We start from the raw sequence: 25353 nt of genomic DNA on the forward strand, positions 1-25353 counted from the left end.
CAGGCTGAGGCTTTCCATAGCCTCAGGGGAAGCTATTCCTGGAGGCTGCCTTTGGAGGTAATAGTATTGGTTGTCCTCACTTAGAGAACAAATCCCTCATGCCTCACATCTCTGTTTATCTCATTTACCACCAGAATTACAAGCCTTTCCTGCCATCTGCCGCCACCTGGAATCCTTTCCCTATACTGCTTTGCACAGTCCTGATCTGACCTTCCTCCAACTTGTCCCCAGACTTCTACAATGCCTCTGAAACTCCTCCATGTTTGTCTTCAAATTCTCTTTATCCTCATGTCACAAAGCATTCCTTTGCCTTCCTCACCTAAACTGGAACCTGCCTATCTTCAGGGGGTACTCGTTTTCTTGCACTACTCTCAAGTGGAGGCAGGTGTCCCTCTCACATCCCCAGATCTCAGGTCTTGGAAATATCTTTGGTTGGTGTGAACACACAGAAGTTATGGGAGAAAGCCCAGAAAGAGACATGAGTAGTTAAAGAATACTATATGATTTCACCTATAAGTGGAACCTAATAAACAAAACCAACAAGCAAGTAGAACATAACCAGAGACATTGAAATTAAGAACAAACTGACAATAACTAGAGCAGAGGTGGGAGGGGATAATGGGGGAAAAACGGTGAAGGGTCATCAAAGAACACATATAAAGGACCCATGGACAAAGTCAAAGGGGGTAGGGTTGTGGGGGGAAATGGGGACAGGAGGGGTAGGGAGAACGATGGGGTGAAAATGGAGACAACTGTGTTGAACAACAATAAAAAGTAAAAACATAAAAAGAATATCACATACATAGCTTGGTAACATTCTCAAATATTGTCTTATTCAATGTTTTGATTGGAACTACATGGCTGTCAATTCTAGATTGAGATCTTTGAAAAATGCTATAAAGGCATTTTTAGTGCAAATATAGGCATTTGGTGACTATGGATGTTTTACTTCAGATATCAGGAATATGGCTAGATATAGGGGGACGGATTTGGCATTTTAGGATGCCAATAGAAGCATGCAATTTACCACGGAGAGTTATTTATCTCTGCATGAAGATGAGCTGAAGGATCTATGGGCAGGTTCAAGATATGGGCATTGTACAGCATCTGGGTTCTTTTTTGCCAGACTTTTTGAAACTTTTCAGATTTATTGTCTGTCCCTACTTACTTTAACAAGGGTGGAAATGTAACTGCTGAATACACATAACGACTCTTAAATAAACTTTTGTTAGAACCAAAAACGAATTAGTGGGTATGTGTGTGTCTGTGTGCATGTCTGTTTCCCAAAACACAGCATATCAGGAAAAAAAGGCCGGTGACCATTTTGATGGACACAGAGTAGATCAAAGTTCTGCCCATCTTAACACATTTATCTTCCACAATGCCATAAAGCCCTACATGCATTACAATGTATCATCATTGTATAATTACATTGCTTTTATTTTACAGATGACATCATATTTATTTTACAGATGAAACATCATCTTTAAAAACACCGTTTTTATTTTCCTGTTCCAGTAGAGAAGAAACAGGGACTGACACCCCTAATACATGATTCTATCATCGTTCCACATGCAGGACTTGTCTGGGTTAATCTGAAATCACATCGCATGCCTCCATGTTGTATAACAAAGGTTTGGCTCGCTTCTGTCCCTGCATCCTGGGGAGGGGACTAAATCCCTGGGATTTTCTGAATAATAAGAGTGTCTCTGTTATTCATGAGTCCTGTGCATCACTCCTAAGTTTATACTAATGAGATGAACCCTCGGGTTGTCCCTGGGGATCATGGTTGTCCCCTAGATAGCCTCAGAAAAGAGGCTGGTCATAAGGTAGTCATGATATTAGAGAGTTGGGGCTTTGCCCAGTCCAACCTCTAATGAGGGGAGGAGGACTAGAGATGGATTCAATTCTGTGGCCAAGGATATAATATAACCCAGTAAAATCTCTGGACCTGAGACTCGGTGGAGCTGCCTGGCTGGTGTGCCCAGCAGTGTGCCCCGGAGGGTAATGTGCCCCAAGTCCATGGATCGAGAGCATGGAAGCTCTGTGTTTGGAGCATGTCAAGACCTTGTCCTATGTGTCTCTTTATTGAGCTGCCCTGAGTTATCCATCTCCATAAAACTAAATGTAAATATAGTGATTTCCTGAATTCTGTGAGTCATTCTAGCACATTATCAAATGTTTGAAAGACATGGAAACTCCCAAATGTTTAGCCATTTGTCAGCAGTGCAGGCAGCCTGAGGACCACTTGAACCTGTGGCTGGCATCTGAGGTAAAGACCTTCTTGTGAGGGCTGAGACCCTAACCTGTGGGGCCTACACTAATTCCACATAATTAGTGCCAGAACTCGATTTCAGTGTACTAGTTGGTGTTAGACTAGTTGGAGTTGAAATAGAAAACCCCAAAATGATGTAATATTAAATTACCCACTGACACATCTTTTATTATTCGAAGACAACAGGACACTTAGCAGATACAGCTATTTTCTAAATCTCGGGACTTTGTTATTTTCAGAGGTAAGTTTTAGCTCTAGGACTAACTCTCACTGGGTATAGCTGGAATACTTTCATCTGAACTATTGGGTTGGCTTAAAAGTCAGTTACGTTTTATTCCATAAAGTAAATGACACGTTTTTCATTTTCTTATTTTGTTGATTTGGGTGTTTTGTGTATATTGGCTATCTCCCGCTACTGGCTTCTAGTGGGTGGAGGCCAGGGGTGCTGCTAAGCATCTTTCAGTGTATAAGACAGCCCCACAGCAAAGAATTATTTGGGCAAAATGCCAATAGTGCCAAGAAACTTCACAAACCACTTTTGACGCATTCGATCAATCCTAGCACCTTCTCTATAACTGCACGAATCTTTTGTTTTTGCATTTCAGTTGTGTGTTTACCTTCTTAAAATAATAAAGCATAATACTCTGAAAGTGTTTCATATCTTCTTTCATCTTCAATATTAAAATGGCTGCACAAAAATTCACCAATTTTGATAAGTATTTTTAAGTGCATGCTGATATGACAGCTGTCACAATACAATCTAACAAAACTGTTTTGAATGAAGTTAAAGACAACTAAGCACTAGTAGAGCCAGCTTACAGAAAAACCATAATGGACTTTCTGGCCAACCGAATAATTCCACGATCAGCAGTATAAATATTACTGTCACCAGGCTACATGCCCAAGTGAACTTGCTGTGGTATTCAGTAACTGAGAAAAGGGATGCCAGTGACAGAGGTTTGGTCCTCGCCATTGCTGGTGATGGAACTGTACAACTGATCCTCTTTACTATCCATATGGGCAAGAATGCTTGAGAAAATAGATATAGAGTGTACAGTCAGCACTTACATATAGTCTAGCTTTTGGTGGCTTTACGGTTATGTATGCGAACTCAGTTGAATCACAGGAAACCTGAAATAAACTTATCCCCAGAAGAAACTTTCATGTTTAATATCTCTGTGTCTCATAAGGCTTTTCATTCTATTGTTGATTGCCAGTGAGCCAGGGATTGGCTCATTGCCTATGTTCTCCTTTTGTGTTTTCTTTATGGAAGTTCTTTCTCCTTCAATATTATGGGAAACTCTGTTTCCTTTAAAGCAGTTGTTAACCACTTATGAATCGTCCGCTAAATAATAATAAGAATGGTTTACTTAGTATTTTGCATTTATATTTTATAGTTAGTATATAGTATGAAGATAATTCTGGGTCATTTACAGAAAGCTTAGAGTTATTTTATTTAATTTCTATGCTTACTCAATTCAAGAGAGATTCACTAGGGTGTAACCTTCTGGAAAAGGTGGGGAAGGGGAGATTAGCGATGTTGTTGAGGGCAATGTAGGAAGCTAGAAAAGTAAAAATTGATGTTCTCAGTATTTCACCATTTATCCTCCATGAACTAAATTGGGAATATGATTTAAAACAAATACTCTCCTATGCCTTTACCTTACCCAAAACCTGTAGCTAAGCAGGGAAATGAAGAGCACTGGATCATGCTAAATGGTTGTCACTTCAGCTGTGTGCAAAGATAATCATAAAGCAAAAGTTGTCCCTCCAGGATGTTATACTGTGACTACTATGAATCTTTCTTTCAGACACTTTGATGGAGATCAGAACTTCTGAGTCATTTGGCATTTATTTGTCTTACATTTCTTTCAAAGCAAACACATTTTTCATTACATTCACAATGTAAGTCTTAAAATGACTTGTTTCCTAAATGTGTTACTGGTAATTCATATTGTACAGGCACAGAGTAGAAACAAAATCTATTGAACATTCAGGTTCACTGGCTGATATCTGGCACTACTCAATAGCAAGATGTACTCTAAATTCTTGCTGGGTGCTGTTTCACTGTGTTTTGAATGGATGGTCTGGGGCAGGGATAGTATTGAGCAAAGAGAATTAAAATGTAATGAAAACTTATGTGCCAGTTTATAAACACTTTCTCATTTTATCTTAATAATTTAATGCTAGGTGGTCTTAGGCCCATGTTATATGAAAATAACTTAACTCACTAAATAACTTTCCCAGTGTCATAGAATAGCAAAACATAATTCTGGACTCATACATGTGCAATTTTTAGTTGATCGAGTATTGAAGTCTGCTCTTCCTTTTCTTCCTCTACTTTCTTTTCCTCCCTTTCTGAGTCTTTTCTTTTACTGTGTATGCATGAAACCAATAAAAATGTCCTAATGGTCTCTGATAAGCCTAGGAATCAGTGGAGAGGAGATGAATGTACTTGGGACTTCTTAAAATTCTAATTAAAATAATTTATCGACATGTTTGATGGTTGGAGTTGCATTATGCTACTTTCTTTCTGCTTCACTAACTATTATTTTTGTTTTTATTACTGTACAGCAACTAAGTTTAAATGTAATTAGCAACTCTAGTCACTAATTATCTAATCAGTAGTAATTATTAGTTGGTTGGATTTTCATGCTGCATATGATCCAATGTTCTAGTCAGTGCTTTAACTACAACTACAAACTCCGTGTGATTTTGTTTATATTAATACAATTACAGTGTTTGGGGAAAGTACTTGGACTTCAAAAATCATGATTTCATATTATTGATGGTGCTACCATAGGCCAGTTACCTAATTTTTCTGAGGCTCAATTACTCCATTTGTAAAACTGGGGAATATTAGCAATACCTGTCAAATAATATTTTTAAAAAGGTAAAATGATGATACTTATAAAAACATAAAATGAACATGTGCTAAAGGTTTTATTTAGTCATTAGTTATTGTAGGAAACAGGAGGATGTTATAACCAGTTTAATGGAGAATTTAAAATACCACACAGATATAGGAATCAAGAATATTTTAATAAATTTATAAATAAGAACAATTGTTGGCTTTTTCCATAAGTGGTTGGTGGGGCGTCCTGTCTTTCTACTGAAGGAATTCATTTACATGTCTATAGTCAAGAATTATTTCCATTTCAATTAGATTGCTACAATTTATAGAGTTGTAAAAAGCTCAAAGTCAATGAAAGACAGAGATATATCAGAATTAGATGAGTAGGAAGACAGTGCCCTAGAAAGTGATTAGTTTTCTATTGAAGACTTCCACTAGTCATTTTTTGGATGTGTGTGTGTGTGTGTGTGTGTGTGTGTATAAATTATTAACACTTGAAATAAAAATTTATATCAATTTATGCAGACTACTAATATGTTAAAGAAAGAAATTGCATGTGACACTTGTTAAAGAATACTAAGGCAAACTTTATTCAAGGAGACTACTATAGTGAGTTTTGTAGCTGAGGGAGTAAGATTGGGCTCAACTCTGAATATGAGGACAAGTAGATATTTATTGTGAAAAAGCAGAGTAGGAGTCACTGAATGAAAAATTGCTAAGAGGAAACATCAGGGAGAAGTGGGGATTCTGGCTAAACTGACTGAAAGCTGAAGGCAGGCTTTCAGTGTGGTAAGATACCCAGGGTGGAGGATAAGGAATTTGATCAGATATCAGGGGTGAGGAATTTTTGCTAAACTAACCAAGCAGGATTCTTGCTAAACTGGACTACAAAGGGTAAGGACGGAGCTCAAGGGCAAATCCTAGTGAAAAAGAAATCTTTGAGGAGGCTGATTAAAGGTTGATTAAGGGGAGAGTCTATATGAAATACTGGAATTCAGGCTGATTCATTAGGCTGTTTGCTGATGGAATGCAAAACCTTTGGCTAAAAGTGGGTCCTGGAATTGTTGAGGAGGAAAACATTTTTGTGTCTATCCTAGGTTCTTCTAGTCAGTTTAAGAATTAAATTGATGTAAGACTAACAGTTTGATTTCATATGTATGGAAGTCCCATAGATACGAAACCTGAAGAAATGGCCAATGCAGGCAGCTTTTATACTTTTTAGACAAAGAAACCATAAATTTGTGAGGAATTGTCAAGACAAAGAAGGTTTGGTTTCTTAATTAGTAAAGTAGCAAGATGTGTGTATGTAGCTTTCTGAGCTGAATCCCCTGTCTCTGGTGATGAGGACGTCTCCCCACCTCCTGGTTCAGGAGGGTACCTTTCCTGAGATTTATGTATTGTTTTCAGGGGACAGAGACAGGAGGGCCAGAGTACCAGTACCAGCTGTTCCTCAAGTAACCTAATTCAAAATCATTAATATGCCACTTTGGCATATTTTGGGTTAGCCTGCTCTGAACTCCAATAGAATTAGGAATCACCATCTAAAGAAGAGTTTAGTAAATGACCACAATTAAAGTGAGCATTGCCGTTTGCTAAGCAATCACTGAAAATGTTAAAAAGCTTGTTAGATTTTGACACCTCTGTCTTTTGCATGAACACTTTGACAACTTAGGCTTATTAGGCTTACAGCATTTTTTAATAACGAAGAATTTTCTTCCTTGTGACTATAAATTGGATTCATAAAAGAGAACTATGTGTCTCAAAATAAAGGCTTCCACTCCATTCTGTGACCTTTTCTGCCCTAGTTGAAGCCCTGGGTGCTGGTTCCCATTGGCCACAGCCCTTTGACTCCTTGCCCTCTGGATTCTTGTCAGGTTTGGGCAGTTGGAAATAGAGATATTTACCCCCTCCCCTTTCCAACATGTGGCTCTATGTCCCTCTATGCCTACCATATATAGTAACACTGTCCTTCACTTGCTTGCCTCTACAGGCTCTGTGATAATGGCTTCTGACCATTGCCAGTCCCCAGGTTCCCCACTGTCTCTTGCCCAAACCTCTGAAACTAGTTCAGAATTTTCATAGTTCTAGTTGAGAATGTTTTCTATTTCTTCCCAGGATTCTAATGAATTCAAGAAAGAGTAATAACAATAACCAATTATTGAGAAATAACTGCGTTCTTTACAGTTATATACCTTATTATATATTAAATCACTTGATCCTTAACACTCTATGAAGTAAATATTGTCATTGGCAGTTAACAGACAAGGAAACTGAGGCACAAAGAATGTCAGTGACTCTCCTGCAGCACCTGTGACTAAAAACAGGAATGTTGTTAATGATCATGCTGTATTTTATAATCAACTTAAGGCTCATACTACCTTTTAAATGTATAGTTTCTTTCTCATTGCATGATATATTTTTCTATCCTAAATAGTCCTGAACTTTTATCATAAATTACTTTATATTTCTTGAATGAGGGTCAAGTACATGCTGTCTTACCTGTCTTTGATTGCATTAATCATCTCATTTTGTCCCACTTATAATGTTTCGAGTTATGGAACTTGTAACTTTATCACATTTATTATGAGCTAAGAAATCATTAATCATAGATGGTCATAAAGGCTAGAGAAATTAACAACACAGTTTGGTGGAAATTGTGTTAATCATGTGGAATCTTGAAAATGTCATTAAAATACTGCCATCTCTTGCTAGTACAACTTGATAAAATTGTGGTAAAGAAGAGCAAACAAAACTGATTATTCTTGAAAACTAATTTCACCCAATTACATAGTACAGATATTTACCAGACCCCATTCTAGGTAATTTATATATGAACCTCATTTACCCTTCTCTGTGATGTTGCAAGTTATAGAAAAGCATCCATTTCTCATATATGGAAACCAAGAGTCCCTAATATTTTCAAGGTCATGTAACTATTAGGTAGCAGAACTAGAATTTGGACAGCAGTCTGTCTGACTCCAAATACTACTGCTTCCCATTTAAGAAAGAAAAAAAATGATAGTCTCATGTGTAGGTTGGTTAGATTACATTTCAGTTAGTTAGTAGTAACATGTTGAGTTGGATATATTTGAAGTCTTTGTCCCATAGACACTGGCCAGTCCTACACAACATGTTTTTTTGTGTGTGTGTCCTGTGGAGTTGAGGGCTCTACCCCAGAAAGAGCTTATAAAAAACTGTAATATTGAGTATCAGTGGGAGGCATGCAGTTTTATAGGCTGGGATTTATGAACTGTTTGTAGCTCCTTTCAATGTTAACACAAGAAAGAAGCCTCTGATTAGGACTAAAAATACAAAACACACTGGCTATATTTATCATGTAGATCTTTATATGTTTTTTTATCTTGATTGTTTTGAAGTCTAAGCATTGCTGGTGGCAGTTTACAGCACTGTGGCCATTGAAACAAGTCAAAGAAGCTGGAGAGAAGCCATGTGCCTCTATTTTTTCCCATAAAATGTAAGTGAATTACATAGTGTATTTCATCAGATTTTCTTTCATACTGTTACTTTATAATTAAAAACACATCTGCTCATACTATAAAAATTCCCTGCTTTGTATTTTGAAATGAATTTTCAAAAGCTAACCTCTGTTTCCATGGCCACTAACAAATGGCCAAAAAAAAGTGCTCTTGTTGAAGGAATTTACTAGAGCCGAGGATAATTCATAATCTTTATTTTAAATCAATATCTGATAACACTGACATGTCCTCGGTTATATCCTATTTCTCCTCTTAATTTTTTGGCTGCTTCTGCTTATTGTTTTCCATTGGTTTTACCAGATTCTGCTGACTTTAAATGTGGATGAATCCTGATATTCCATTCTTAGCTCCCTGCTCTTTTTTCCCCTTTTCCTTAATGCTCTTATCATGTCCCCAGATATTTACCAGCACTGTGTTCCAGATCTCATGTGTAAATTATTGCTCTAGGTAGAGGCATCTTTTCAATCAGTGTATTTAAAATGCCAGATTCCTTTCCCTCTCTCCAGCCCTGGGTTGGTTTCAGATGTTTTACCCTTGATATCCTATTTTGCTTTGGGCATCCAGACCTGAGAACTGGGAGCCCAGCTTATTCTCTTTCTCTCATTTTCTCTCCCACATTATTAGTCACGGTCTTGTAAGTTCTCTATTGTGGTGGTTTATCTCTGCCTTTCCTTCTCTGCATCTTCTGTTGTTATTTCGGTATCCACCACCTGCCAATGGAAACCATCAACCTTATATACATGCTAAACTGTGAGGAAGACATTTTTATTATTATTTTGAATACTGTTTAGAAGTAGAAGCCCTAATTACCTGGTCAGGATGGCAAATGACCTATTTGATTGTCTCCTACATGGTCTTTCTAGGTTCATTCTCTCTAATCTTACTTCCACTATTCCCATCCTTTGTGATATCATTGAATTTTATGCATAATGTTCTCTAGTAATTGCCATATAAGTTGGTGTGGCGTGTGTGTCTGGGGGTGGGAGGTGCTTTAAGCTCTCCTGATCACAATGAGCTCTTCAAAGGCAGGGTCACATCTTACTGTTGCCTCTCCAGTGTTGAGAATGGTATCTGGCATATAGTAGAGAACTTAAAAAAATTTATTTAGTTGAATCTAAAAATGTTGAGTTGAACTGAATTTCCCCATAAGAAATATTATCTCTCAGAGAAACTCACCAGGCTTTGTGGGTTATTTCCTGGTGGTCAATTGCTGCAGACACCGGCCTGCAGTGTCCAAGTCATTATGTATGAAATGAGACATTCACATGGACTACCGAGTCTAGTGGAGGAAAAGAGACAGCATGGCTTTTCTCTCAAGGGGAGCAAAAGCCTTGGCCCTTGCCCTTGACCAGCTTTTATTGGGTTTCTGGGCATATTACAGGATGGTCCTCATTTACTATGCACAGATTCACTTTAGGTGGTTACCTTTTACTGAAAACAAAGGAGCCAATGCCTCTAATCACATCACAAAAGAGGGATATTTGCAAATGAAAAGGCTAAAGTGGTTGAACCTGTTACACTCATCCTTGGAAAGTTTAGCATGGGTTTTAGGAAGTTAGTTTGCAGTAAATGTCCTCAATTCAGGGTGAGGGAGTTTTTTAGCTAGAGCAAGACTCAGAGCAGCCTAGGCACATTGCAGGCCTGATTCCCCACAGGAGAACCTATCTGTGGGCATGGGTCCTGTGCATCTCCGAGTGGGAGCTGGGCTCATGCCATGCAGAACGGTCTCCTACAGTCAATGCATAGAAAACCACCAGGGTAAAAAGGTGGGTAGAGTCCTAATTAAGGAGAGACTTTAATGCACAATTTAGCTTTCCTAATTTCCAGAAATGGCATTTTAGAGAGATTGATCTGGTAGTGTTCTGTTATATATCCTAGAAGAAAAAAGAACTGTAGGAAGGTAAAAAGGTACCGAAATGATTCAGGTGTGAGGTGAGTCTCCAGTTTCATAATTGAAGAAAAAATAGTGATGTCTTGATAAAGGAAAATTGAGTCAAGGGAAGAAAAAATGTCAAAAGTAGAAAAAATAGAAATTAACTCAAACTTGAAGCAGGAGAAATTAGCCATAGGAAATTACAGTTCTCTCTGTATGGATGCTGAAACATTCACTCTGATTGTAGATGGAATCAGCTCTTGATAAAGTGTAAAGGATGGACTTTTGGAACTTTTCAAACCATTTGAGATCTGCTGCTCATGGGCTGCAACTCTGGAGAGAGATCTGGGGACTGAAGTTGGCATATTTTCAGCAGAATGCCTTCCTTCAGCTATTTTCTCTGCCTTGGGAGAATAAAATAACTTAGGGCACTGGTATATTCCCAAATGCCGAGGCAATTAGAAAACAAAACTTCTGTATGAATTCTGCCTTTGAAGTAGCTAGGAGATCTTCACCTTGTGATTTTTCAGACATTTAGAAATTGTTGATTTTATGATGTTAGGTTGATAATCTTAAAATTCTTCAGTGAGTCTTTTCTAACATTGTCTGTCCTTATTGAGTCTCTAGGGGCCACATCATCTTAGAAAGATGATTGAATCCAATTCCAGAGGGTGAGTTAAAGGGACTCACTTTTCAAGGCATTGTATAACTTTAAAGGATTTGTTAGAAAATAGTTTAAGAGCTGTGATATGAGTAAAATGGAGCCAGAATATATTATTCACATTGTGACTAGGATTTCAGAGAGAATGCAATATTGTTAATAACAAATCTGGTATTGCTTTTGAGGCTCTTTTGTTGGGATTGGAAAAAAGAAAGTAGTGAAGAATTAAGTGTAAAATTTACTGTAAAGCAAGTTTGATGTGGCCATTTATATAGTTCGATGGGATAATCCTTGGTACCTATATTGCTATTCTCATTGTTTATTATTCTGCCCAAGACAGTATTGGTGTTATGGGGGAGGCAAGGGAAGAGTAAGTAGCATGAGATTTGTTATTAGGCAGGGGAGAAGATGTCATCCTTGGGAGTAACCTTTCCTGGTTCCTTGTCCTTGTGTATGTAGATAAGGTCAGCTTCATGAGTATTGCCCAGAATCCGATGATCAAAAGGGTCCATGCTTAGTTTAATGCTTTGCTGGTCCCAATTTTAACTTCTTAATAATTTTGCCTTTTAGTTTATGTTTTGAAAGCAAATTTACATGGGATAATGGAGCTTATATATTAGAAAAGGAAGATACACATAATATGTACTTGCCACTGTTCCTTGTGGCTCTATTCATATAGCATCTGCAATTCACCACAAGCACAGAGTTCTAGTGGACTTATATATTAGTTTTGTAGACTGCATAATACATTATCACAAATGTAGTGGTATAAAAAAAGCACACATTTTTATCTAATGGTATCTGTAGGCCAAGTCTTGGCATTGTGACATTGGGTTCTCCATCGAGGGGCATACAAGGCTGTTTCAAGGTGGTCTGGCTGCTGTCTCATTTGGAGGCTTGATGAGGAAATGATCTGTTTTCAAGGTTCGTCAGATTGTTGGCAACATTCATTTTCTTGTGACAATAGAATCACAGCAGCTTGCTTCTTCAAAGCCTCAGAACAATGGAGAAAGAGAGTAAAAGAGAGAGAAGGAGAGGAAGAGGGAGAGGAGGAGAGAGGGAAAGAGAGGGAGGTAGAGGCGGAGAGACATTCTGCTATTGCTTAGAGTTTCTGACTTCTAAACCCTCTTTTGAAAGCTTTGTCTGATTAGGTCAGGCCCACCTAGGATAAACACCCTTTTGATTAACTTAAAGTCAACTGATTAGGGATGTTAATTACATCTGCAAAGCTCCTTTCCTTTTGTCATATAATATAACGTAATCATGGGAGTGATATTCTGTCATACTCACATGCCCCACCTTATTCGAGTAAGGGAATTATACAGGGTATGTGCAGCCAGGAGCAGCTCATCTGAATATTCTACCCACCATGTATGATGTGTAGAAGTTCAGCAAGATTCAAAGTGAGTACACGGTAAGCATGTTACATCAATAACTGAGAGGGCAGGCATGCTAACAGCCCCAAGAGGCATACTTTCTGTTTATACAAGAACTTGCCCTGATTGTGGAAATAATCTAATTAGTGGATTTTCAGAAACACAAACAACCAAGGAATTCTATCTTGTCTTTTCTTCCTCATTTTACTTCCCTGCATTAGCCGACTGCTTTTATAGGAAACAGTAAGAGAGAAAGAGAAGAATAGACAGTGAAACTCATAATTTCATTAAAACTTATTCATTAAAGTGCCACAGCTAAAGAATATTGGTAGGGTGTGCATGTTTCAAAAATTTGTGTCAATTTTGTGCAGATTTTCCACTGTTCTTATGAGAATGTAATGCATATTCATATGCAAACTATGTAAAATATAATTCTATAATTTTGTTAATTCCTCATGTGAGTTAAATGCTGTAGTATTTACATTTAAGACTGGTATTGCAAAATATAAAAGTAATGGTAAAATTTATACTAATAATTTACACTTAAATTTTGTCCTTATTTAGAATAACATTACATAGCAAAGAAAAGCATCATCACAAATGGAGAGAGAATGGGAAAAGAAAGAGTTTTATATTTTAATACACTTAACAACACTTTTCTTCCAGCATTTTGAGGCCCACATTTTTATTTTTCATTGGGCCTTCCAAATTTTATAGCAGCCCTGAATTTGCTTGTTGGCTGCTGGGAGCTCTGCTAGCCACCAGAAACATCTGTGACTTGTGGACTGCTGGTATAATTTTTTGGCTTATGTCACACTCTGAGTGGGATTTCCTGGTTGATCTTGCTTCAACTCAGTTTATTCTGGTGTTATAAACTCTTCTGATATTGGGCTGTGATTCTTTTCACATGCAGAATCTCTTTCTGCTTTTATTGTTATCATCATTTATCCAACCATTTTCTCTTCCCTGTTCTCTTTTACATCCCACTTACTTAATCGTGTGTTTTTGGACCAATAGCATTCCCTCTATGGCTTATAGTGTTTTTTAATATCTAATAAATTAAGTGGCCTACATACATTTTTATGGTTGGCTTTGCTATTTCTGGACTTTATTCCTCAGCATTTATTTTAGAGAATAATTAAAATTCCTCAAAAATACAACTAAAATTTTTACTGAAATTTTATTGAATTTATAAATTATTTTGGGGTTATCTGAATCTTTGAAAGAACATTTACCTCAATTATCTTCTATGTATTAGAGAATATATTTCAAAATATTAATATTTTTATATATTAGGGTTTGGTCTTTTGGTGAGAATAGTGAACTAATTCTATTCTATAAAATAATGGAAGATTTTTATTCTTTTTAATAGGTAGCCTGCATGTAAACTTGCTTTTAATGTCAGTATTTTTCTATATTATAAAAATTGTTATTTTACTCAATCTACAGAAATTCAAGAGATTAAATTAATTAGAATTGACTGTACAATTTGTTGACATGAATAAATATCAATCTGAGTAATTTTTTTTGCAAAGGTAGGTATATATACTCATTTCAGGATATGATGGACTTCTAAGTATAATTTTGTTAATATTTTTAAAACAAGTCTATGTATTCTCTAATTGATACTGAAGTTCTCTTGCTAACACTATCTTTGAGATAGATTTTTTAAAAAGTAATTGATAATTTCCCTTATATCAAAGCATTTAAAAGTTGGTAGCTATTTAAGAATAGAAACTTAAATATCTCATTATATTGTATTTTTCTCCTTATGAAATAATGGTAAAGAGTTGTATTAAAACCTGTGCTATCAACTGATTTGAAAAGCTGATTAATGTTGTTATTACATATTCTGTGTAAGAAATATTTTCAGATCTCATCAACTGTCAAAATCGGGAGATGCTGGTCTTTAATCACCTGTCACACATACAAGCTGCCATGGCAGCGAGAGATCAACTGCCATCAGTTTGTGTAATAGACTGGCATTATCTCAAAATTCATTGACAATGTGAATTATTAGCATATGGTATAATTTCTAATTCTGACCATTAAGTTTCATAAAGTGTCTTGTTTGATGCATTTTCTTGGTATGAGGTCAGTGTCTTAATTGCTGTTGTCTTGGAGAGAACTTCTATTAGCGTCTGCATTTTGTTTTTATCATTTGTCCAATGACCTTGGATGTGGTCCTCACTAGACTTATCAAGTGATCAAGTATGAACATCACTGTGTTACGCTAACTTAGTCCTCTTGCCTTTTTTTACATATATTTCTCCCACTCTACTTTCTTCAAATTCTTGAGTTAATTTTTAGCCACAAAATTGCAGATTTGAGGTATGATGTATACAAAGGAGGATGTTGGGATCAAATGAAGACATCCTTAGACTTTTTTGTTTTCAGAACTTTGTAAATATAATATGCATTATATTTCTCTCTCATTGGAATGGCACCTTTGTGCATGATTTGTTGGAGAATTGTCAAGTTCAAGGAGAAATGGTTACTATATTCTATTCTAGTGGTCCCTCCTGATTTGTAGGTTTCTTCACCTTCATTCCATAACTGAAAAAAATTTTTCTGAAGTCCCTTTAGGACTGAGGCATTCTCAAGGAATTTCTGTATTGACTCCATGATGTTTTAACAAATCTGCTGTGTTTTTACTGAAATCCCATGGAATGAATGAGTGATATATTTATTAGTTTGTCAAAACTGGACAGCTTCATATATAGATTTCAAGATGCTTATGGAAGTTTTTTGTCATATAGTGTTGGCAATTTTCTGAGACAATAAAGAAATTTTAGGATTTGTGATCATATGTATTCCTTCTCTGTATAACCTTTATAAGTATTGAATAATTTGACCTGCAACTGAGTAATGATATCACACTTTTATGTTACCCTTTAGAATTTATAATGGCTTTTGTGAAGTACTTTTCTATTTCTACTTTATAATCATTCACTCAAAAATTAAAACCATTTTATGTTAAAATTGTAAAACAATAAGCAAACAGAAAAAATATCTGTACTCTGTGCATTGATAACATACAGATTGAGAAACACCATGGTAGGCATAAGGATTGTAAGACATGATCCCTGATCTCCCAGTGTATAGTCTAAGAGACACATTAGGAAATTTTTTGTCTTTGATTTTTATTTGTTTTTTATTATGAATGTTTTCACTTCTTTGACATGATGACATAACCCATCATGAGGAATGCAATGCATTTCAGAGGTTCTTGGTTAGATTGGGAAACATTACAGCATTTGAAGATATTTATTGGTCTTTGGCATGCTCATAAGTTTAAACCCAAATAGAATCAAATTTGGATATTTCTGGTTGAGGAAATACACTCTCATGTTTTATACTTCACTACTCCCAGCTCTCTTATGCTCTTCCTGGCTTTTTATTTCTGCCTTGCCTGTGCAACATTTGAGGTTGCATCTCCCACTTTATACTGCAAATATCAATGAAGATTACATAATTATAGAATCCTACTTAAGAGTTATAATAACATTTTAATTTTAAAGTAAAATAAAGATGAGAACAAATTATATTCTTCAAAGCTAATATTTGAAATATATTAATATGGCTGTACCAGTGGATTATGCCATGCTCATTCTGATTAAGCATTTCATTCATTCTGATGGTTGGATCCATGCTATACTAGTTGTTATATATTTTGAATATCAACCTTGGTTAACATAATCCCAACATGGTGTGTGTGTGTGTGACATCTATTTCTATCTATTACAAATACTCTACATGCTGTGTTTCCTATAAGACAGAATCTTTCAATGTCAGTAGGTTCCTTGTTTAACTTTGCTTCCTGTACTAACAAATGACTTTTTGTTGAAGGATGACAAGGATCAATTAAGGAAAAAGAAGAATGTTAATCCAAGATGGAATAGACCCACCATAATTGAAGTATGGTGAATAAGAATCTGATCAATGAATTATAACATCATTTTAAAATTCATTCATCCATTTGATAATTAATTCTGATGGTGTCTTACATAATCAGATTCTTTTCCTGCAAAGTGCATGAAGGTAAATGAACCTCTTCTTCAGTCTTGACATCTATCTTTGGCTCATTGTTGAAGAACACATTATAATGAAAACAACAGACAGGACGCCTGATCACTCAAGTCTGAGGAAGAAGCAAGCAAGATTAATAATACTGCTATGTAATAAAATTTTTCAGACATGAAACACTGTGTCCTCTAGTCTTGAAAAAGTTCTTTAATTCTGAGGATTTACAAATACTTTATTTCATTTTTATGAGTAGAAAAACACTAAATTCTCATTTGAGTATGATTTCTTAAATTTAGTCATGTGGAAGGAGAGATTAATACAAACTATTGTTACTGAGAGAAGTTTGTTGGAGTTTTACTTTACCTGGTTAGGTTTTAAGAGTAAATTGTGAAAATAGAGGGCTTCACTCTCAGAATGTGAAGCCAACGCATGTATAAGAAGGCTGATCCAAGAGAGTCCCCAGACAAGTCTCACCAAATATAGGAACAATTTTTGCAACTTCTGAAGTTGGACTTTGTCACTTACAGAGCCCCATGAACTAATAGAAGCCCCTTGGGGAGGACACAGCCCATCTATGGTCACTTGTCATCAGTTAGACTCAGGGAAACTAAGTGCACTGCTGACCTCTCTGGGCTGTACTACTCAAAATTACTTCACAGCCTTGATAAGGAGTTTAGAGGGTGCTCCAGTGAAACATTCCAACAATCATCTGAGCCTCCTCTTTAAAAAAAAATTTCTAAACCAAGTTATTAAGGCAGCCCTTACTGATGTGGGTTGGGTGCCAACCTGTGATCTGAAAGGTCGTTGGTTCGATTCCCAGCCAGAGAGCATGCCTGGATTGCAGGCCAGGTCCCAAGCTGGGGGCATGAGAGAGGTGGCCAAATGATGTATCTCTCACACACTGATGTTTCTCTCCCCTTCTTTCTCCCTCCTATCCTCTTTCTTTACAAGTAAATAAATAAATCTTTTAGAAAGAGAGAGATTAAGGCAAATTCAAGCTTCACTTTTCTTATTATTTGAATAAGACGGTTCAAAGAGTAGTACTCTTGCAGTATGGATGTTAATGTAGAGGACAGAAAGTGGGGTCATCCAGTTTGCTACTTTCCCTACAGGGATGAGAATATTTGTAAGCAGGGGCCAGTAGTGCACATCTAGATGAGACAGCAGTGCATGTGACAGTCCGGAATTTCATTGGTCTGTACCTGACTTAGTGGTCATGGTCCTAACATTTATCAAAAGGTGGAACCATTGTGTTGGATCTCCAGCAAGCTTCTGACAAACAGGATAGACCCTTTGGCTCTGTTCTGTTCTGCTCACAGGTTTTATGCTTGGAATGCCCTTTTTTACTTCAACCACAATGAATGGGAGATTTATTTCTATCCACTCATTAACTTTTGACTTCTTAGTGAGATAAAATGTAGCTGTGCTAGAAAAAGACTCATTTTTATTGTTAGCAATTGCTGACAAATACAAGCTATGCTTGTTTTCTTGAAGTAATATATTCAACACTAAAATCAATGTGACAACTCAAAGCTTCCATCTCTTCTTTTCTTAAGGCAAAATATTCACAAACAAAACATTTGCTACATAAACATACTTGACAACTGGCAACTCCCATTTCTTCTGTTCTGAAGGCAAAGTAATCATAAAAGTTTTAAGGAAAACCTGAATATATTTACTTGAGGTCTATGGATTGCTTTGGGCACTAGAGACAGATAGCAGATTGGATCAACAGAATAAGGGAAGAGAGTAATGAGTACATAAGGACCTGAATTTTCTGTTATTTCAAATTATGAAAAAAAATGCTTGACAGCCCAGAATCACCCTTCAATCATTTATTTTCCTGTCTAGTTCTTGCCTTGTACCATTAATTATCTTTGCTGCTGCCTGTGTCTCTTACTTTTTAAAGTAATGTCTTAAAATTTAATGTTGAGGTATGCTTTTGGATAAGTTTCAGCTTTAAAATCTCATTCATAGTTATAGGGAATCAGATGGTTACACACCAAGACATCAAATAGAAAATAGATTTATGATTAAAAAAAAACTTGGCCAGTGACTTTTCTAGAGAAGTAAGATGAAAGAAGTAAGATTTTCTTTTAAGAAAATATTGAAAAAAACCCTAATAATTCAAAAATACATATAGAGACATGAAGTACAAGTGAAATACTCATAAAATACAAGTCTGGGACTTAAACATATGAGAATGTTGCTTCACCTTTTGAAGAACTTGTATGCTTCTATCTCCAGAGTCAGCAGTTGAATCTAGGTTCTGAATATAATGGAAGGTGTTAATCACTATCAAGTTCAGGGTTTCATTTACATAAAAAGTCATATTTATGTCAGTTATTGCTGTCCCACTAATAAAGGCTAAATATTTCACATAAATAAAACATCACATAATAAGAAGTTAAATCCTATGAAACAAAATTTGACTTTTGAATGTGTGATCACAGAGTGATGATAATTTCTCTTTATGATTCTATAAAGTAGCTGATTTATTATTTTCTCATGTATTTAATATTATAGAGCTCTGCAACCCATTTGGAGCAGTGCTACTTAGTATATTTTTCAGACCATTAATTTGAAAATGTAAAAGCTGTTTGGTACCTTTGTATCATCTGTTTAAATAACTGCTCAGAAATAAATCACATTTCTACCACTTTGCTTGGTGGGTTCTGCAGTCATAGCCCTAATACACTGTGGGTAAATAGGTCTTTCTCTTCCCCCAAACTTTGTCATTGCTGCTTCAGACTTCGGCATTTATGTTAATGACTCATGATCACTGGGATCTCAGCAGTCTTTTGTTGTCTTCTACTCTAATGATCTTGATCTATTTTTATTCAGCATATAGAACTGGTCACTCATTTTGACTACCAAAGACCTGGAACTCTGACATTTCACCCCTGACTACTCTTATCTTTTCCTACCTCCATTTTCTTTCCCTTCTTCTTTAAGTGACTTATGGCATCATTTTCATTATCTCTCTGAATATTTCCAAGGTATTCCTGTTATTTGTTTCTCTCTAAATTCTGAACTGAGTGAGTAGTCAGATACTGCATAGTTGTGCTCAGGAACAACAAAATCAAAATATATTCTTCCAGCTTAAACATCTCTCCTGAGCCTGAAACATGTATTTCCAACATATTTTCTGGGTTTCTCAAAAATAATTCCAGATTGAAGTTCTCTCATATATCTTCTCCATCTTGTATTATCTGTTATGCTCAGTCACTCAGTATAGAAACCTTGCTATTTCCATTTCTCTCATCATTTCTAATATTTTTTTTCAATCCCTATGGCTATTAATTCTACTTTCTCTGAATATATCAAGCTTATAGGTAATTTTTAGAAATTTCCTTCTAGTATCACATAGTTAAGTACCTTGTGTTTCCTCATATGGAAAATTCCAATAACTTTCCAGAATGGTCTGTATTTCCCTTTTCTCTGTACTCCAATGCACTATCCCAGTCCAGTTTTACCCTTTGTGTGTTTAAAGTCTTTTATTGGCTGCATACTGTATATACTGTCTAACCTTTGCTTGTAACATAAAATCCATTGATCACATGATCCTATTCTATTTTTTTAGTTGTACATATTAGTTTTCCTACTTTAAAATACATATTCTAGCCAACTGGAAATACTTTCCACTTCATGCACTTTTGTATGTTCTTTGTTGTCTAATTTTTGATGAATATTTTTACTTATTCTGGGAATATACTTCTCCCATCCTCATCACTTAAAAAATCTTACCTACCTACCAACTCATATTCTACCTCTTCATAAAGCTTTACTTGGTACTTCTAGGGGAAATAAAATCTCCCTCGTCCTTGCCTCTGAAATATTCTGTTTTACTTTTTTTGAAAACACATACCACATTTTACTGTACTTGTTTTGGGATCTCAGATTTAACATAATTAAACAGCCATATGTTAAGCATATACTATATGGCAGATACTGTGTTGGGGACTTGTCCTATATCAGTGAATGAGAAAAAAATTCTTACCATTCTGGGTAGATGAGGCAGATAACAAGTAATACATATCAAAATAAGTTAGTTACTTTAGAAGATGATGAATGTTATAGCAAAGAAAGAAAATGAGAGGAAGGCAAAGGGAATTGGGAGTTCTGGGGTGATTTAGTGGGAGAGGTTCAATTTGAATAAAATGGGTAAGGTAAGCCTTCTTGAGGAGATAATTTGAGCAAAAGCATGAAGAAAATGGAGGGATTTGCCATGTGGCTATCTGGGAAATGAACTTCTAGGAAAAGGGAACAGAAAGTGCAAGGCCCTATTTCTGGTTGTGCCTGTTTTATAGCAAAGGGGAGAAAACAAGGAAGTAAAGACAGAAAGGTCATAGGGGCCATCAGGGGCAAGGTTTTTACTCTGAGATTAATGGGGAGCCATTGGAGGATTTTGAGCAGAGGGGTGATAGATATATGACTTGTATTTTAAAAAGATTATTCTAGCTGCTAAGTTGAGAACAGACAGTAGGGAAGCAAAATGAAAAGCAGAAATGCATGCTAGAAAGGATGCAGAATGGAACTAGGGTGGTAGCAGTGGGTGAGGTCAGAAGTGGTCAAATTCTTGTCTATTCTGAGGTAAGTTCCAATAGAACTTTTTTGTATTTTACATACAGGTGTGAAAGAAAGAAAAGAATCAGCAATGACCACGAATTTTGAACTGGGAAACTGTAAGCATGGAACTGCCTTCAAATGAGAAAGGAAAGGTTGTGTGATAGAAAAATGAGTTTGGAGGATAAGATTAATTGTTCAGTTTGGGATATGGTAACTTTGAAGTATCTATTAGACAACCAGGTGAAGCTATAGAGGGAATTATTGAATATGCAAGATTGGAATTCAGGAAAGAGATCTGAGCTGGAGATACACACACACAGTGTACAGCATAAGTGAAATAACCAAGAATGTGAATGTTCATAGAGAAGAGACTCCAGGTTCTTCTACAATGAGAGATAGTTGAGAAGAAAAATAATTATCAAAAGAAGTAGAGAAGAAGTGATCAGTGAGGTTGGAAGAAAACCAAGGGAGGATGATGTCTTGAATGCCATGTGAAAAAAGTATATTGAGAAAGAGCAAGTTATTAACTCCACATATGTACCTGAGAGGTAATATAAGATGAAGACTAAGTGCTGGATTTACTAATGGAGGTTATATGGAGAATAGCATAGGAGTGAGAATGAGAACAAGGAGAATCACTAAGACCAGCATTGTAAAGACTTTGGGAAGAAAATAAAATCCAAGACTTGAAATTCTTGAAAGGGGAAAAGAATCCTAAGGGGATAATCAGCTTTTAATTAGATCTAGAAAATGAAGTAAACATTCAGAAATATTAAGAGAGGGGATTTTGGTGGTCAAGAATGGTGAATTTCAGAGGATATAGTCGAAGAGTTTTTGAGTTTGGAGTGTCAATGTGGGAAAGAATTGGGGGATGTGACTGCATCTCCTAGAGAAGATTAGAGAGCAGATGATCTGGGAATCTGGCTTCTTATGAGAACATTCTAAAGACAAAGGGAATAATGAGGTTAGCCCTGCTGGAATCCATACAGCTTATGGCAAGGGTGTGAGTTTTGGGGATAAGAAACTGTTGGACTTGGGGGTTTCCTCATGGACCCATTAATAGAGGATCAAGATGTTAATTAAAGCTATTTTGAGATGTGGTCTTAGTCTCATCACACAGCCTTCCTCCTGACCTCTGGTAAAGGGAGTAGAAGATCTAGAGGAGGCATGGTCTTAATTTCAGTTTTAGTTAAGGAATGAGCTTACCCCAGATGTGGAGGCTCCTCCTTAATGCCTTTTGTAAGGTTATAATAACTCTGGGAAAGTGGGACATCACTCTGTGCTCTTCCTTCCCAGTGACAGCTGTGAAAGTCCTGGGGTGGTCAGAATAAATACAGACCATATATGCTGAGTTTAGCCAATTGTAGCCACCTGCTTAGATGAACTGACAGCTCACATCTGCTTGCACGGGGCCCGAGGTGTCTCTGGAGAGCACTCATGCTGAGGAAAGCAAGAGCAGGCACAACAAGCCAGGTCAATAACAAAGCTGGACACTAGGAAGAAGGGAGGGTTGTACATAAAACTGATGGAACCATGCTCCCTGTGTGAGATCCCAGAGGCTTTCAGAAACTGCAGAACACCAGGGCCACTTGGGAGGAACAGGAGAGAGCACCTGAAAGGCACCACTGCAGAAAAATTAGTGGGGTCTCAGCATGGGGTTGGAGGCCATGAGTCAGCAATTAGACAAGAATTAGTGAAATTAGAGTTATTACTGTTAATATGAACTGCATTTATTACCACTAGACTAATAAAGCCTGGTAAAATTTGTGTTAGATAGTAATAAAAGCAAATTTCTCTGCTCTGCCTGCTTATGAGCTTGGAGTACAAGGCTGTGCTTATATTCCCTATTGCATAAAGTGTAATGAATTTGTTGAATTGGCTACAACAATGATTAGAAATAACTTCCTATGCCTATATCCAGTGTTGCAGATGCTTTGCAAATGTTCAGAAGTCTGGCATAACAATTTCAAGCCAGAAGAAAAAAAGAAACCCAGGTTATGCTTATGAGACAAGTAGCCTCACCAACTGATTTAATTTTTTTTCTGACAAAAGCAATTCTGATCATACAAGACATTTCAAATAAAAGTTTACAGAATATGTTCTAACTCTTCTTTTATACCTTAAACAGTATCCTCTAGTATAATATGACCAACTTATGACCATGAGGTTAATGATGAATAAGATTTGACTTAAATTTCTCTCTTCCAGAGAAAAATGGTGGATTTTTTTAGGAATTCTTGCCTAGAGACCACATGCAAAGTGACCAAGATAAGAGGGAGTAAGAATGTAGAATTAACATGGGTGAGAAGAAAGTGATTGCAAAGGGGGTACAACACATTAAATATGTGAATAGGTGAACAAAAAGAGAAAATCTAAGGGTAGTAACAAAGAATGGAGCAATTAGAGACATTTTTTTTCCTTTGAGTCTTGACTTAAATTTCACTTCCTGCAAGGGTCTCCTCTGACCACTCCATCTACGCACATTCCTACTTTATTTCCTAGTGACTCAGGCCCAGCCTTGCACCTGTGGGCTAGTTTGCTTGCTTGTGGTCTGTCTCCTTCACTAAGTGGAAAGCTTTATGAGGGCAGAAGCCACACTGCCTTATTCATCATTTATTCTTACAACCCAGCACAATGCCTGGGGTGTAATAGGCACAAATATTGGTTGAATAAATGAATGAACGAATGAATGAATGAAAGAGGAGGAAAACAGGCATTACAAATTCATGATTTTCTATATCAATATGGGATCAGTAGCAAAGATAATCTTTAAAAGTAGTTTGTTCACCTGGCTGGCATAGCTCAGCCAGTGGATTGAGTGCGGGCTGCGAACCAAAGCATCGCAGGTTTGATTCCCAGTCAGGGCACATGTCTGGGTTGCAGGCAACAGCCCCCAGCAACTGCACATTGATGTTTCTCTCTCTCTCTCTCTCTCTCTCTCTCTCCCTCCCTTCCCTCTCTAAAAATAAATAAATAAAATTTAAAAAATCTCAACTTTAAAAAAAAGTAATTTGTTCAAATATAGCTATACCTCTCAGTCCCAGGAGTAAACACAGGACTCTTGGCATAACACAAGAATTTGTGATAGGCCATTAATTAGAAATTTGCACTTATTTATAGTATTCTGGGTTTGGGAGATGATCTAAGATCCCGCTGGGTATATCAGAGGGATAACCTTGGGTTCAGTAAAGAACCCTAATTTTGGAGTTCTGGTGATTCTAAGGATTCTATAAGTAATTGACAAGTTACACTAGTCTAAATTCCCTCAAAACAATCCCCTAAAGTCACAATTGCTAGAAGGGTGAATCGGCAAAATTTGCTCTTGCAGAGTCTGGTATTGCTCCCACATGGTCTGCCTGTTCCTACTTCAGGATTGCATGTGTCATGAGTTGGAGCCACAGCCCCTGAACACTCTAGTTATCAACTGAGGGAGACTGTGGGTTCTCCACTTGTATCTGGGGGATGTGGACAGTGGGTGTCCAGGGAGTGTCAGATCAAACCGCTTTCCTCTCTTCAGTTGCTACCACATTCAGCAGTTTAAGCAGTTGAGGATACACATTCAGCCATGAGTTGCCACATGTTGTATGTGTCCTCACATGTTGACATCTTTCCTTTCTCCTATGGAATTGCATTTTTGTTCTGTGATTCAAGAGAAGTAAATATAGATTCTGCATTCAGGTAGTCTGATTGAAAACTAGGCTAGAGTAACCATAAGTTGCTGTTGACTAGTTTAAACTCTTTTGTTAGGCATATTTATTAGAAGCTCCCTCTTTTGGTCTCAAGAGTGTCCTGGGCTGGATTATAATTTAATGGAGTTGTTCCTCAAGGCACTGCTCAAGTATCCACAATCTAGGAAGAAATTGCCAGTCAGTGTTTAACCATAGTAGGCCTTGGCAGGTAGATGCAAAGTACAATGCAGGTTGCCAGCTCTCATTTTTGGTAAAGTCTGTTTTAAGTAGGTTACTAAATATTCATGACTTAAGAGGTTTGTCTGACTGCTCCTAGGTACCAGCATTGAAAGAAATCGGTACCTACTGGCAATATATATAAACTGTTAGGTCTCTGGATAATCTTAGGGATAATTGTTCAGAATCTCCATGCCACACACACACACACACACACACACACACACATATGTGTATATATATATCTAATAAAACAAAATGTAAATGAAATGTTTGACTACAAAATAAAGGAATAAGGTAGTTCATAAAATTTAAGA

This window comes from Phyllostomus discolor, chromosome 3 (assembly GCF_004126475.2).
Source record: "Phyllostomus discolor isolate MPI-MPIP mPhyDis1 chromosome 3, mPhyDis1.pri.v3, whole genome shotgun sequence".
In the NCBI taxonomy this organism is placed as follows: Eukaryota; Metazoa; Chordata; class Mammalia; order Chiroptera; family Phyllostomidae; genus Phyllostomus; species Phyllostomus discolor.